The following is a 14,262-nucleotide window of genomic DNA, read 5'->3' as shown; positions in this document are numbered from 1 at the left end:
CAGGCCGAGCTGGCCAAGGCGAGGACTGCGAAGAGTTAACAAGGGACGGAGCCCCCCGCCCGTGGGCTCCCAGCGCGCTCCCTCCGCCCTCCTGTCCCCACCCTCTCGTTTTGGCAAGGGATTAAAGTGCTCCCCCCTGTGGCAGCAGTGACCCAGAAATGAGTTTGATTCACACAGTCGTTCCTCCATAACAAGCCAAACGCCCGTCCGAGAGTGCCTCCCTGCGCGAGTGCCGGGTGTGTGCGCGCCAGCGGACGCAGGGGCCCGCCCGGCTCCCGGCCTGCCCGCCCGCTCGCCGCGGCCCGAACTCATGCGGCGCGGAGCCCAGCTCGGCCGAACCCCTCCGCAGCAGGTACGCGCGCGGGCCGCGGGGGGGCAGGGGGCGCGCCGCGCGTGTGTCCGCGGCGCGTGGGTCCGTGTGCGCGTCCCGATCCCGCGGCGGCGGCGGCGGCGGCGGTGGCGTCGGCGGCTGCAGGACGAGCCGAGAGGCTCAGCCATATTTGATGGTTTTGTTGCTTTGCTCGGGAGTTCTCGGGAGTAATTTAATGCCGAAGGTCGCTGCCTAGTGGAAATAATATAGTACGTCATTAATATGGCGCCAAAAGATTGGGTTCTCGATATGTAGCGAGGAGGGAGGGTAGGCAGCCGCCGAGCGCAGCCTTACTATCCCACCAGTAACTTGGGCATTGCCGGGGCGGGGGCCAGAGGAGGAGGAGGAGGAGGTGGAGGAGAGGATGATTTTTGGAGCCTGAGAATTGATTTATGTTGGATCAGTAAGTTTTATTATGATTATTTTTCATTTTGGGGGGGCTGAAGACTTAGCGCTTTTTCTTCTTTTAGATTTGCGAAAAAACATGCGGTTTTCAGGTGAAGCATCAATTAAACGCATTCAGGAGCAGAAGCCGAGTTTAGTTGGCCCAAAGTGCATTAGGCTGCATGAAAGTGGAAAGCATAGTAGCAACTTGGTAGACAGATGGCAATGGCAGAACGCAGGTTCGCATACATATATGAATCCAGAGTGTGTGTGACCGTAGAGGGAGGGGGACGACTATATTTTTCTAAATATAGGTGTGTGTATGTGTATAGGTACATTGTGTAGGGTGGCCGCAGCCCCACTCTTGTCACCGCGTCACCACATGTCCAAAATATTCATTGCATCAATTCAAGGGCAGTGAGCACGGGGTGGAGGGACAGCTTGGCAATTAGATTTTTTCCAAATTGGGTTTCCAACGATCAGATCTTTTACTTACAGCGAGACTGCCTGTAAAGTGTAAAACCCTTCATCGGTGAAATTAGGAAGGAGTTGCATTGCTAGAGCAAAGTACCGATTAACCATGAACTTAAAACGGATTGCAAATTGCAACCTTTGGCACCATCTGCAAATTGTGGGGGTGGGGTCGCTTGCTCTTCGCTGCCTTAAATGAATGTGCTGTGTGTACCCCGGGACTGCAAGTTGCAAAGCCCTTCAGTGCACGTGTCCTGTGCCAGTGAGTGTGTATTTGTGAGTTGGGGGCTGTTGTTCGGCAGCCAGCAGGCTTTCCGGGTTGTTGGCGCTGGCTTGCAAATGCGGGAGAGAGATGGAATGTGGAATGTTGACCGGGGAACCGAATCCTGTCGGAACGGTCCCATTTGCTGGAGAAATTCGATCCCTTCCACCTCCTTCCCGCTCCCCCCGCCCGCCTGCGGGCAGGAGGCGGGGCCGAGGACGCGGCTGCTGCTCAAAGTGGCGGAGCGCGGCGGCGGGAGGCAGGTGCACGGCACCCGCCAGAGGGGGTGCCTCAACTTCCGCGGGCGTTTAAATAGCAGTCTCTCTCCCCTCCCACCGGTAATAGGTGACCTGGCGGCCGAGGGCGGCGGGGGGAAGGGGACGGGGGAGACCCGGGAGAGGTCCGCCACGGCACGTGGGCAGGTGCTGGGTGGCCCCGGGGCCAACTTTTGGAGCCCGCCTCTGGCGTTGGAGGAGAGGCGGCTCTGCGAGGAAATGGGGGCGGGTGGTGGCCGAGGCGCTGGGTCCTCGGCCGTGGTCGGAGCGTCACCTAACGGTCCCAGCAGCGCTGCGGAGGCCGGGGTGGGGGGCTCCGGAGGCGGGTACGCCCGGCCCGCCGCGCCCGCGCCGCGGGAGCCCCGCACAAAGCCCGCGCCGCGGGGGCGACCGCCGCACCCCCGCCCGGGGAACGGCCCGAAGCCCGTCGCTGTCCCCGCGCTGATTCCGGCGGGCGGCCGCAGGCGTTTGTTTGTTGGTTCCGCACCGCCTTCCTCGCCGGATGGCTTCCTGTGACAGAGGTGATCCACAGTTTCCAGAACTGTCTGGGGGCGGGAGTGGGAGCGGGAGCCGAGCCCGCTCGGGGCTGCTCGCCGCCGTTCCCACCTCGCAGGCGTTCTCGCCGAGCGCCCGCCCCAGCCCGGAGGTGCCGCCCGGGAGGAACTCGGGGAGGGGGCCGGCGCGGCCGTTTCCAGCGGCGCAAGTGGCTTCTGGACGCGAGGGAGCGTTTGATTTGCCACTGGGGCCGAGCGGATTGGTGCAGCTGGCGGCGGCGGGGCGGGAGCGGCGGCGGCGGCGGGGTGGGGGTGGCCACTTTCGAATGGGGGGGGTGACGGCGGGCACGGCGCTGCGGAGCGAGTGGCGCTCGGTTGCACCAGGAGAAGGTGTCATCACTGCACCCGGGCTAATTCCGGCGAAGGTGCCGGGAGTTACTTTCCCCTCCTCCCGCGCTGTTGTTTCTGTTGCCTCGGGAGGGGGACGGCGAGGGAGGGCGGGAGGAGGGGCGCCGCGGCCCTGCGCGCACCCCGGCTGGCGGGCGCACACGGTGAGCTCTCTGTGCAGGGCGGCGGCCGCACCTCCACCCCGAATTGCCCCTAGCCCGCCCCGCCGGCTCTCTCTCCCCCACACCCGCTCCCATCCTCCCCCCAGGGCCCTCCACCGGCTCTCCTCCCGGCTCTCCTCCCGGGCGCGCGGGGGCGGCCGCAGTCCCGGGCCCCGGTGAAGGCAGCGAGCAAACAAAAAAGCGGGCGATTTAAACGTGTCTTCGAAACCCGTTAGGAATGCGCCGTCACCCGGAGACCGTTTAAAAGCAGCCGTGGCTTTCTAGTAACCGGGAGGCGGGCGCTGCGTCTCGCCTCGGCAGGGACGAGGGTCTGCCGCCCGCCGTTTGCCCCGGCCAGGAGGGAATTCAAAATTTCTTTTTGTAAAATGATGCCTGCAGTTGAATGACTAAAGACATCTACGTTTTCAGGGAAGTGGCAGAGAATCTGAGGTTTCCATTAATGGGAATGCTTGGGGGCTCCTTTCCCAAAGGTTTTTATGAGGTGATCTATTTTTCCTTTTTAGAAAACCCGCTGTGAAAGGCTAGCTCTCTAGTTACTTGTAGCTCAAGGCTAATATCTTTCAAAGTTAATGAACTAGTTTTAACATTCAGAGACAATTATTTCCGTGAAAGCTGATTTAGGTAGTGACCCACCAAGGGTTAGAGATTACGATGGTAAGTTGCATTTTGATCAAATCACAAGTAATCGATATTTAATCGCTTCTGGTGAGGAAAGGAAGCCTTCCCCGTAACCACACACCACTTTGGGTATAATAATTTGTCGTCGCAGAGTGGGCAGCGCCTGTGGAGACGTCCATGGGATGTTCTTGCGGGTCACGCTCTCTACCAAAGAGCTGGAACCCAGAAGAGTTACCGCCCTTTTGTCCCAAATATTTCAGTCTTACGTCAGGTCACTTTAAAAGCAGACGACTTTACTGGTTTGCTTTCTTCCTTAAGTTTTTAATGTGTGTATGTGATGTGTCATTTTTATTTCCACATCCGAGAACAAGTACAGTTTTCAGTTATGTTAGATTTCCCCATGTCTCCATCTTTACACGAGCTAGAGATAAAGGGTGTTGCCTCACATGCAAGTAGAACTTGACCTTGTTTCCATCTAAAGATCACACACTGCTTTCTAGTAAGAAAAATTGGGTGTGTTGCCAGAGATTTTAACTTTGGAAAAGCTGGCTGGCTGTTCATTTAAAAGGATCCCCTCCCCCCACCATATTAGTTCCTCCTCTGCCACAGGTTTTCAGCTTACAAAGGAGTGTTTTGGTTTTATATTAGTTACCAAGGTTGAAAGAGTAGCTAGCTATAAAGGGAAAACAGTGAAAAATTATTAGTGTGCCTGAGAGAACAGAGAGAAAACTCTTTGGAGTTTAAGGAAATGTTATATTTAAAAACGGCTGTTGCTTAGCCGGGAGGCTGGAGGAGGATTAACTAAAAAAACTTGGAGGACTCGGTGAGAATAAAAGCAGATCTCTGTGTCTCACCTATAGCAAGCACTTCATAAATACTGATTTTTGACTTTAAGGGGCCCTTGGTGGCTTAAAGTATTATTACAGAAGTGGTGCTGCATGTACATTGTTGAAACTTTGAAAATGTAGAGAAGCAAATGTAATACATTCCTACCACCCAGAGATCACCGTTGTATCACTTTTCCAGATAACTGCCTATGTGTATGTGTACGTGTTTTAATAGAAATGAAATTACACTGTACAGTCAGTTTTGTAAGTAGTCTTTTCTCCCTCTCGTCAGCTGGCTTCCTAAATTTTCATCTCATTTCTCAGTGGGACATAGATTTTTTTTTTCCTCAGTGGGCCCTCAAACCTAACAGCAGCTTTGTCTAAAACATGGTCTAGCAGAGAATCATTTATTGCATCTGGTTATTTCATAAGTAGATTTTGACCTATAGTAACTCTTCCACAGAACTTCTAACATGAGGAGGCAGGCCTTTGGAATTGATCATGGCAGGAGTTTTTAAAAAGGTCGAAATCAAATTGTCATTTGGAAGCCTTAGATTTGGAGATTCTCTTTGAAAGCTACTGCTCTACAGACATTCGCCAGATGCATTTGTCCATGGGCTTGCTGGAAAAGAGAGGGGTCCGCTCCCGTACGGAGGTGGCGGAACAGCAGACACCAAGTCGTCCAGCACCGCATCTGCCCTGTGCCCTCGGGGTGCCCTGCCTGCTCGAGGAGGAGGGGGCTGTGACTCGGACAGGTCTGCCTCCTTGCGTCCGGTCAGAAGGAAGGAGGGACGCTCTTTGCTCCTTTCATGGGGTGGACGCCTGTTACACCATCTCAGTGAGTGAGTGGTCTGTCAGAATTCGCATTACAAGCCCTTTCCCACAAGATCCGTAAAATAGATGTCCTCTGGAGGAAGATGTGGCATCTTAACCCATACACCTTGCTTTTTATTTGAGTTGGCATTAAAAAGTTTGGCCTGATTGTTCAAACACTGAGTTAAATCAGTGTTAAGCTTTTTTTCCCCCTCCATTCCCTGTTCAACTTTGTAAGTTAGAACATTGGCACGATATTCAACAATACCTTAAATTTTTTTTTTTTTAAAAAAGGGTGGCTTTGCTTGGAGTTGTTTCTTACATGGTATTAGAAGCTTGGTAGGAACTTTAATTAGGAAGGTATTTTAATTTCAAGCAAGTTTTATGTTTGAAAGTTTTAGTGTTGAGTCTATTCTCTATTCTCAAGATATTGCAGCAGCTTATGTGATCATCACGTATTCAAAATTTGTACAATTAATGTGTGTATTGTCTTAGTACGTTGTATTTCAGGAAGCTGAGGCTTACTTGAAAGTCTACTGCCCTTTACATGGTGGACTCACTGTAAACTATTGGTCTGTGATTGTGAAGGTGTGGATTTTGGGGGTTCCCAGCTGGTGGGCCCTGATGGCAGACATTCTCTGAGTTCCTGCTAAATTGAAGAGTGGCCTTGGAGGGCCTTTGTTCCTCCCAGTGGAAGTGGCACCGGGTTTCTAAGTTTAGCTAGTGCCACGTATTTTGGAGCTGAGAGAAACCTGGCCTAGGAGGTCATTGATCCTGACTCTGGCCATGTCGCAGTCCAGTCTAGACCTTGAATGGTTACTAAGGATGCCTTTCCTGAAAGCAACACAAAGATCTCCCGACACGGATGGGACAGCGTGACCACGGGGGCAGGGGCTGTGTATATTCGTTTTGAACCCTCTATTAACTCCACACCAATGGCGCATGGTGTGCGCATAACCGGTGTTCAGAGACCACACTGTTGGTTACGCTACAACCAGTCCAGCGGTTACTGTTTGATTTTGGTTCTTCCGGAAGGGTCAAGACATAATGTGACTGCGGTGATTGAGGACAGACTGAAGAAGTTCGTTTTTTAAAACTTTAGGTTCTGTTGGGCTTATTTGTTGGAGGAATTAAACCACAGTTTTCTCTAGTTTTGAAAGCACTCCCAATTTGGCAGTAATGTATTCTTAATATTGATCGTTTCACGTCTGCACAGGAGATTACATTAATTTGAAACTTCAGTGAAGATTCCAGTGGTGAGGGCCAAACTGAAGACTGAAATGAGCATTGGGTCCCTTTACTCTGTACTCCCCCAGGGCAGGGGGCAGGAAGTGGCAAGGGTAACAAGTTGCTGGAGTTGGAGCCACATGGTTTGCTTTTGTTGAGCACAGAGTGCACTAAACATGATTTAAAATGTCTCTTGATTACTCACGGTCATCTTTACGAACATCAGTTATTTCAGCATTGAAATAATAATGACGCACTTAAGAAGTGTAGGCTGAGTACTGGTGTCTCGTAACTTTTTTAAAAGTCCGATTTAAACCTGTGGGATTGCTCCCCCGGCCGAACCGAGTGGCACTGAAATCTGCATGTCATTTCAGGGACTCACACGATACTTTTAAGTGCATCTTTGGATTCCAGTTTAGTGTTGTTTAAATTTTGGTGACTTTTTTTTAATGATTTCTGTCGGATCCTTTTATATCACCATTAACCACAAATTGTAGTTAAAATGCCTGTCCAGAACAGTCATTTTTCTGCTTATTGGTTATTGGCTTGAAAATCAGATAAGAAGCTTGTTAGAAGTTTTTATAACTTAGTGTTCGCAGGCTCAGAGTAAGAGCCTCAGGGGTTTTCCTTTGAGAAAAATTCTCGGTTTTGTAGACAGGGCCTCTGTTTAAGTGGCTCAGCCCCAACCCCCGCCTTCGTTTCCCCTTGTAATTTCTGCCTGTTCCAGTTAAGGACTTCCTAAGGACGGAGCGTGCCCCGTTCTTCACTGTGTAAGCGTGAAGGTATTTGCCAGCGGCCCAGGACCTGGCCATTGATTCACATTTCACTAAACATGTGTAATGCTGGTTTATAAACATCATACAGCGAGTCCGTCAATTTATAACAGGAATCAGTCAACATTTTTTGTAAAGGGCCAGATAGTAAATGTCAGTATCTTAGGCTTCGTGGGCCTCGTGGTCTCTGTTGCCATCGTAAGGAGGAAGGCGGGCGGGGGCCCCAAGGTGAATGAATACAGATGGCTATGTTCCAATAAAACTTTATTTAGACATTGAAGTTTGAATCTGTGTCATTTCTATGTGTCATGAAATGTGCTTTTGGCCCCCCCCCCCCGCCATGTTGCCCCACGAGGAAACCATTCGCAGCTCGGGGGCAGGGCCTCTGATTTGTGGTGGCGCGCAGCCTGGCCTGGGCCCCAGCTTGTTCCTGCTGGAAGCTCAGCTTCCTTTCTGGTAGGAACCTGGAGTAGGAATTAGACGTAGGAGTTGAAATTAGACGTTGGTTTGATACCGACGGAGGGAGCTGGCCAGCCTGAGGACACAGCCCTTCACCCTTTGGCTCCAGGACCCCCTTCGAGGAGAAGAGTGTGTAACACGGGGAAGAAAGCACCTGGGTAGTTGCACCCCAAGGGGCTGGCCCTGATGCCCTGTGTAAGGGGCTGTGCTGTATAAACACATCCCCATTGAGGGAGGCCACCTCTCTCCAGGACTGTGCCACGTGGATCAGAGCGGTTAGTGCCTGCTGCTCAGGGACTCCCCGTGACAGTGTTGAGGGACGTCCGGCACACACAAACCCCTCCAGCCGCGCCCTGGTGGGCTCTGCGGGCAGCGTGGCGTTGGCAACCGCCTTCATGCCAGCTTGCCGGGAAACTGTTTCCATTTCCAAGTTAGCAGACTTGTTGGCTGATCATACTTTAGTCACCTGTGCCCTGATAACGTAACAGGGCCGTGGCCTTGGCCTTCTAGGTGACTTCTGAGTGAGTCCTGGTAGGCAGGCAGGAGGGGAGGCCCACCCGCCTCGGGTACTGGCCTTTGGTTCAGGGACTGGCTTTGCCTTAGACCTGCCTGTGTACCTTTACTGCTGCTTCATCTCTCCAGAATTCAGTGTGCTTGACTTTAAAATTTGGAAAGATAGGTTAGATCATCTCTGAAATGATTTTAGCACCGCGACTAGGACTTTACAGGCTTCTTTGGGGAGGATTTCCTGTAGATACAATCCATGGGGTGAGACTCTAGGGCTTTAAACCAGAGACTGTTTCCCAGACCTCGCTGCTGGGTCTGAGACCGTCTTGTGTTTCCGTGACCATAATGGCAGGACTTGTGCGTTGTGATGAAGTGTTTCTTTGTGGAGGGAACTCAGATGGTGTGGAGATGCAGTTTTGTTCTGTGTGCCATCTAGGTCTTCTAATACGTGTATTGGGAGTCCTGCCTTTTTTTCTTTTTTAAACAGTACTTTAAATTTTGGGGTGACTTAACATTGTTAGTGGTAACTGATAGTTTCTGACAACCGGCTATAATCAAGGAACAGCTCTTCAAAACAGCTGCGTTTCAGTCTGTGTGCAGTGCAGTTGTCATTGGCTGGTTGGGCCTGGTTTCTGCAGAGGCTGCTTTGTGTGTCCCGTATGAGAACATCTGGTTTGCGCATTTAAAAATCGTTTAAGATTCCCCTGTAGACACTTCGCATTTATTTATTGACTTACCCTTCCAAGGGTGGAACTAGGCTGTAGACGCCTTTCCCATCCTTTCCCTCAACTTGGTTCATTCAGAAATCACCTCCTTTTAACACTCGGTTTTTAAAAAGTTACTTCTCAATGAACTTCTTGCTTGCAGGCATGCATGTGCGTGTGTGACATGAATTAGAGCTTGATTCAGAGACCCCTCCCCCCATGCAGAATGGAACACAAACTTCTGGTTTTAACGAAATGCTTTAGAAAGACTTGGTTTTCATATATTCTGAAGAAATTGGTCTTACCTTACTTTTCCCTAGTAAACGGTCAAGAAAGCGAGCGAAGAGGCGTAGGACTCCTCCGCTCACGAGTTCTAACCGAGTGGAAGCACCGTGTGCGGAGGAGGATTCTGCGGTCGTGTCGGGGCTGGGAAGGAGTGGCCTCGAGGGTGGCGGGACTGGCGTGTTCAGTGGCCGTCCCTGGGACATAGCTTTTTTATTTCTATTTTTTCCCCAAAATAATACAATCATTTTTATAATTGCATTTTTTTGTGCTGATACTGGTTAATAAAATTACAGGTTTCAGGGATACAGTTTTATGATACATGTGTATGTTGTGTTGTGTGCGTGCCACCCCCGGTCAAGTCTCCTTCTGTTACCGCAAAATAGCAGGGCTCTTGAAATGGATAAGCAGCTGGCTGTTTATGAAGGCAGTTTATACTAGTTCTCCTGTCTGGGTTAGTTTTTCTATTCTTGTTGCATACATTTTTAGTGACTTGTTACTAGATCTTACATTTTGAAAAATGTTGCTTTTGCACTAATAATGAGTGGAAGATAATAGTATTTTACAGCATTACCCTGTTACCTTTTCAGTTTTTTTTCCCTTCTGCACTATTCCATCAGGCATTCTTTTGAAGTGAGACGGGACTTTGATACCCGTCTTAGCCCGGAAGGAGGTGGACTACCCACTCTACTGATGGCCACCCATGTTAGCCTGGCGCTGTGCACAGGGCGAGAAGTTGTGCCCCGGGGTCCTCTCTATGTGGTGAGGAGCAGGGAAGAAAGGTTTGGGATTTTAAATCTTTACTATTGTAAGTGTAGTCCAGGATCATGGTAAAGAATGAAAATGTTATGAAGGTCTTAAAGAGAAGTAAAAGTTCCCAGCCCGTTCCACCTGGAACACTGGTCATATTTCTCAGAGAGGAGACACTGTTAGCCTTTATGATCTTCCAGTAATTTTCCATGATTATGCAAGCAATTGGGGTACGAATTCTCTTCCCGCCTCCCTTTTATATACAAATGGACCTATATTATATTTCAGGTTTTCTTCCCCTGCAGTGTGCCTTTGTTTTTTCTCATGTCTTAGGCATCTTTCCATATCTGAGCGTATCAACCTAACAGAATTTTGAGTAGCTGAGACCAGGGACGGAAGCTCCAGGTTGGAGGCCGTGGTGACTGCCTTTCTTGTTTGGATGTGAAGTCATGTACTTCCCTTGACAAAATAACATTCCAGATACTGCAAACGCTGGGAGTGCTGTAGGTGCTTTTCAGCTGCCGGCTGCGGTGGAGTCGGCGATTACAGAGACCAGGAGGGGTTTACGGGGCGGTTGGGGCCGTGGGATTATTTATACATTGGCAGTTGATTGCTGCTTGTCACTCATTTAAAATCTCTCAAATTTATAAATTCCTTAAAATCTTGAGAAATGCTTTTATTAACTTCTAAAATCTGAATTAAAAATAATTTAAATAGAATTTACAATGAACTAATATGTTCTTCTAACACTTGGACTTTGTTAGTAATGTTCATAGGAGTAAATATTGTAGTTAGGGTTTCTGATCAGTTCTTACAATCTTTTTCTTTTTTCAGGGAGGTGGGTTATTTATTGCTAATATAAACTACTTTCAGCTGAATATTTTCAAGTGTGTTGCCTTTGCAAAGGTTTACAATATAGCTTAGGCAGCACTTTCTTTAAAGAAATTTTGATTATGACATTATAAAGGACACATTTTTTAAAGTTCCATTTTTGGGGGAGGGGGTTCAAATATTTAGACAAGGTTAAACTTTTAACACTTAAGATCTAAGCAGTTTGTCAGTTAAATCTATGACTCTGACCAGATACAGCCCTTTGGTTAAAGTGAGAAATCTGAGTTTGAATTATAGTCACATTAGTATTTTTAGATTCTCTGGGAGCGTATGAATTAATGTTGCCAATTTGAAAACTTCCTATCTAGGCAGTTGATATTTGCTTTAAAAACTGAGGTAAGGCCCTGGCCGGGCAGCTCAGTGGGTTTGAGCACCGACCTGGTAGATATGCCACGGTTGTGGGTTTGGTCCCTGGTTAGGGAACATAAAAGAACTATCCAATGAATGCACAAATAGGTGGAACAACAAATTGTGTGTGTGTGCGTGTGTGTGTGTGTGTGTGTGTGTGTGTCTTTCCTTCCTCTCTCTTTAAAATTTAAAAACAAAAACAAAACAAAGCAAAAACCCTGAGGTGAGAAACCAGCTGGATTCCCCTCACATTCACTGAGAGCCAGGAAATTACTACTGTAAAGTATGGGTCATCACGTTTGGGTACTTCACAACATTGGGTAGTGTGTACGCTGTTGGGGACAAGAAGGTGACCTTATTAAGAAAATGTCAATCTCTTTTCATTAGGGTGGGTAGCCTATGATAAATAACTTAGGAATCAAGCTGGCATAGTGTTTAAAAATAATACTGAAATGCTATGAACATAATAAACAAACAGAAAGGGGTAGTTCATTACAAAATACTTTTTATATAAGGAAGACCCAAAAATACATTCTTTAACATTTTTTAATATACTATTAGGTTGGCCAAAAAGTTCATTTGTTTTTTTCCATATGATGGCTCTTAGTAGTGCTTTGTTATCTTAACTTCATTTGAAACAATTTTGTTAGATTACATTGTGACAGCTGTCATATCAGTGTGCACTTTTTAAAAAACTTAACTAAAATTGGTGAATTTTTGTGCAGCCATTTTAACACTGAAGATAGAAAATACACAACACTTTTGGAGTATTATGCTTTATTACATCAAGAAAGGTAAAAACAACTGAAACGCCAAAAAAGATTTGTGCAGTATATGGAGAAGGTGCTGTGACTGATCGAACATGTCAACAGTGGTTTGTGAAGTTTCTTGTATTATTGACATTTTGGCCAAATAATTCCTTGCTGTGGGGCTGGCTGTCTTATGCATTGGAAGATGCTTAGCAGCACCCCTGGCCTCTACCCACTAGAAGCCAATAGCAGGAGATAGCCAACATACTCAAAATATCCAAATCAATGAAGTTATTGGTGAAAATGAAAAAAATGTGTCTTTTATTTTATGGAAAAAACTAATCGGATTTTTTTTTTGCTAACCCAATACATTTAGGTATTCGATTAACTTTCACAAAGAATGGAAGGACAGCGATAAATTTTAAAATAATGTAATGGAAGTTACTCCAGTTAAAGGTCAATTAGATATTAAAGTGAAAACCTCACATTCTGTAAAGCCAAGTGAGCGTTGGATACAGTTGATGTAGGAGAATTCAGCCATTCATCCAAAGGGTATTGTAATGCATAGCACTGCATTAGGAGAGACATAGAGGACATGTGGAGGTCTTTAATTGAGTTCTTCCTAGAACTTCTTGAGAAATAAGAATGGAAATATAGTGGATAAAATTGATATTTTGTGGAAGAAACCAGCCTTTCTGTGTATGAGCCATAAGCTAATTAAAATCACTAGGGTATAATTTTATTACAGCTGTAGATTTTATGGCCTGATAAATCGCCCCTGTTCTTCCACAGAGCGTAATTCTAGTAACGGGACAGTGTGTTTTCCTCACGTGGGCCCTTCTTTCCCAGGAATAGCATTGGATAAACATCCTCAAATTCTTAATCATCTTGCTCTTGTGAAAGCCCTCTCCTTGTCCCTGAGGTCATTTCTCATTCTTTCTTAGTTAGAATCACATACCACTCATGCCTCTCTGGGACCACACCCGGGTCACTGGACTGGTTCGCTTCCCGACTCCTGAACCACCTGGGGATGGGTTCCTTCAGCTAATGGCTTCTCCTAACTTAGTGTGCGCTGGGTTCCCCCTAATTTCAGGCCAAGGAAACTTAATCCTCAAGGTTTTCCGGTACCTTGCCATCAATTTCCTGTGCACGTCCCACCTCCCACTGTAATCCATGAATGGTGATCCTGTGACCTTTATCACAGCGGCCACCCTGAAGTAAGTTACTGGCCTACTTCTGTGCCTGCTGTGTCCCCAGGGACCACCGTGTCTTGTTCACCGCATCCCCGGCACCCAGCCCCTCGGGGGCGTAGCTGCGTTAGTGTGCTGGCTGGCCCATGGCCTTCCACTGTGTCTCAGAAGACGCTGAGGCCGTGACCTGCATGTAATAGGAATGAGGACTCGTGGGGAGGATCCTGCTTCCTGAGGAGGCGGGGCTGTCTCCCAGTGGCGCCCGCCCTCTGGGCTCCTCCCCGTCCACCGTGGGCAGGTGAGGACAGCAGAGCAGAGGAGCTGCGTTCACAGGGGCTGAGGACAGCACCAGGAGGTGTCTTAAGGGCAGGGGACTGGCCCAGCCCAGGTAAGCGGGTCTTTGTTAGGAGAGATGCTTGGGCAGAGCTGAAGGACCAGGTGGCAGGAAACTTGTGTCCTGGCTGGACCCGTTTGCATAGGGTAACAGAGAGATTGGCTTAGGGAAGAGCTCCATGAGGTCACCTTATAGAGGGGATTAATTTGTTATTAGTTTGTTCTAAAGATATGATTTTATATTTAGAAACTGTAGGTGCGGAGGAGGGAAGGGCGGTGCTTGAAGCAGTGTAGGCACAGGTGGTTGATGACCAACTTTGGGGGCAGTGGGAGATTGAAGGGGTCGTGCATTATCCGTGGACAGCCTTGGCCGTTGAACACAAGGAAGAAGGGGTGTGCATTGTATTAGTAAAGAAAGGAGCACATAGTCAGGTTCTGAGTGCGAAGAGGCTGCTCAGAGTCATCAGCTAGGTTACACAGGTCGTTAACTATTCCAGTGCTTTGCCCAAAATGCTGTGCTCCCTCTTCCGGCTCCCACCTTTGTTCTTCCAGACCTGCTTGGAAGCCTCCCCGCAGCGCCTCCAGTGGACCGCTGTCAGGCACGAGCCATCCTGAGTTCCGGTGGACTTGCCTGTGTCCTCAGCCAGGCCAGAAGCCCTACGGGTCAGGGAGAGTCATTTTCCTCTAGCATCGCTTCGTGGACGAGGTGTTCGCGTGTGTGTCTGTGGGGTCCATCTTCCTGCTGCTGCCCCCGGAGTGCAGGGAGTAGCCTTTTAATTGATTATCACGTATACTCCTGCCCGCCGGGGGAGCGGCTGTGGCCCGCGAGTCCGCCAGCTGTGGTGTGGAGAGCCCTCTGCTTTCTCGCTCGGGCTTCTGCTGCACAGATGTTTGCAGCACTCAACCCCTGTGGTGCGTCCTAAAGGCGGGAATGTGCGCTTTGATTTCTCCATACAGCCAGTAGGC

The 14,262-nt window shown here is 48.8% G+C and overlaps 1 protein-coding gene across 4 annotated transcripts in view; it reads left to right on the top strand.

Annotated features, from left to right (window-relative positions):
* Positions 1–221: 221 nt before the first annotated feature.
* Positions 222–14,262, top strand: part of JADE1 (jade family PHD finger 1) — a 53,530-nt gene continuing 39,489 nt past the window's right edge. The window contains exon 1 of one of the 4 annotated variants that reach the window (XM_054563254.1): positions 222–352. The gene's annotated coding sequence lies outside the window, so the exon portion shown is untranslated. Of the gene's footprint in view, positions 353–456; positions 580–673; positions 774–1,719; positions 1,826–14,262 lie in introns of those variants that run through there. The other 3 variants (XM_054563237.1, XM_054563245.1, XM_054563229.1) reach the window with 3 other exon arrangements.

The sequence above is a fragment of the Pteronotus mesoamericanus genome, unplaced genomic scaffold (assembly GCF_021234165.1).
Source record: "Pteronotus mesoamericanus isolate MK-2021 breed Mesoamerican mustached bat unplaced genomic scaffold, CSHL_Meso_final contig_163, whole genome shotgun sequence".
In the NCBI taxonomy this organism is placed as follows: Eukaryota; Metazoa; Chordata; class Mammalia; order Chiroptera; family Mormoopidae; genus Pteronotus; species Pteronotus mesoamericanus.
The sequence above is the reverse complement of the archived record's forward strand: the minus strand, read 5'-3'. Positions and strand labels throughout refer to the sequence as shown.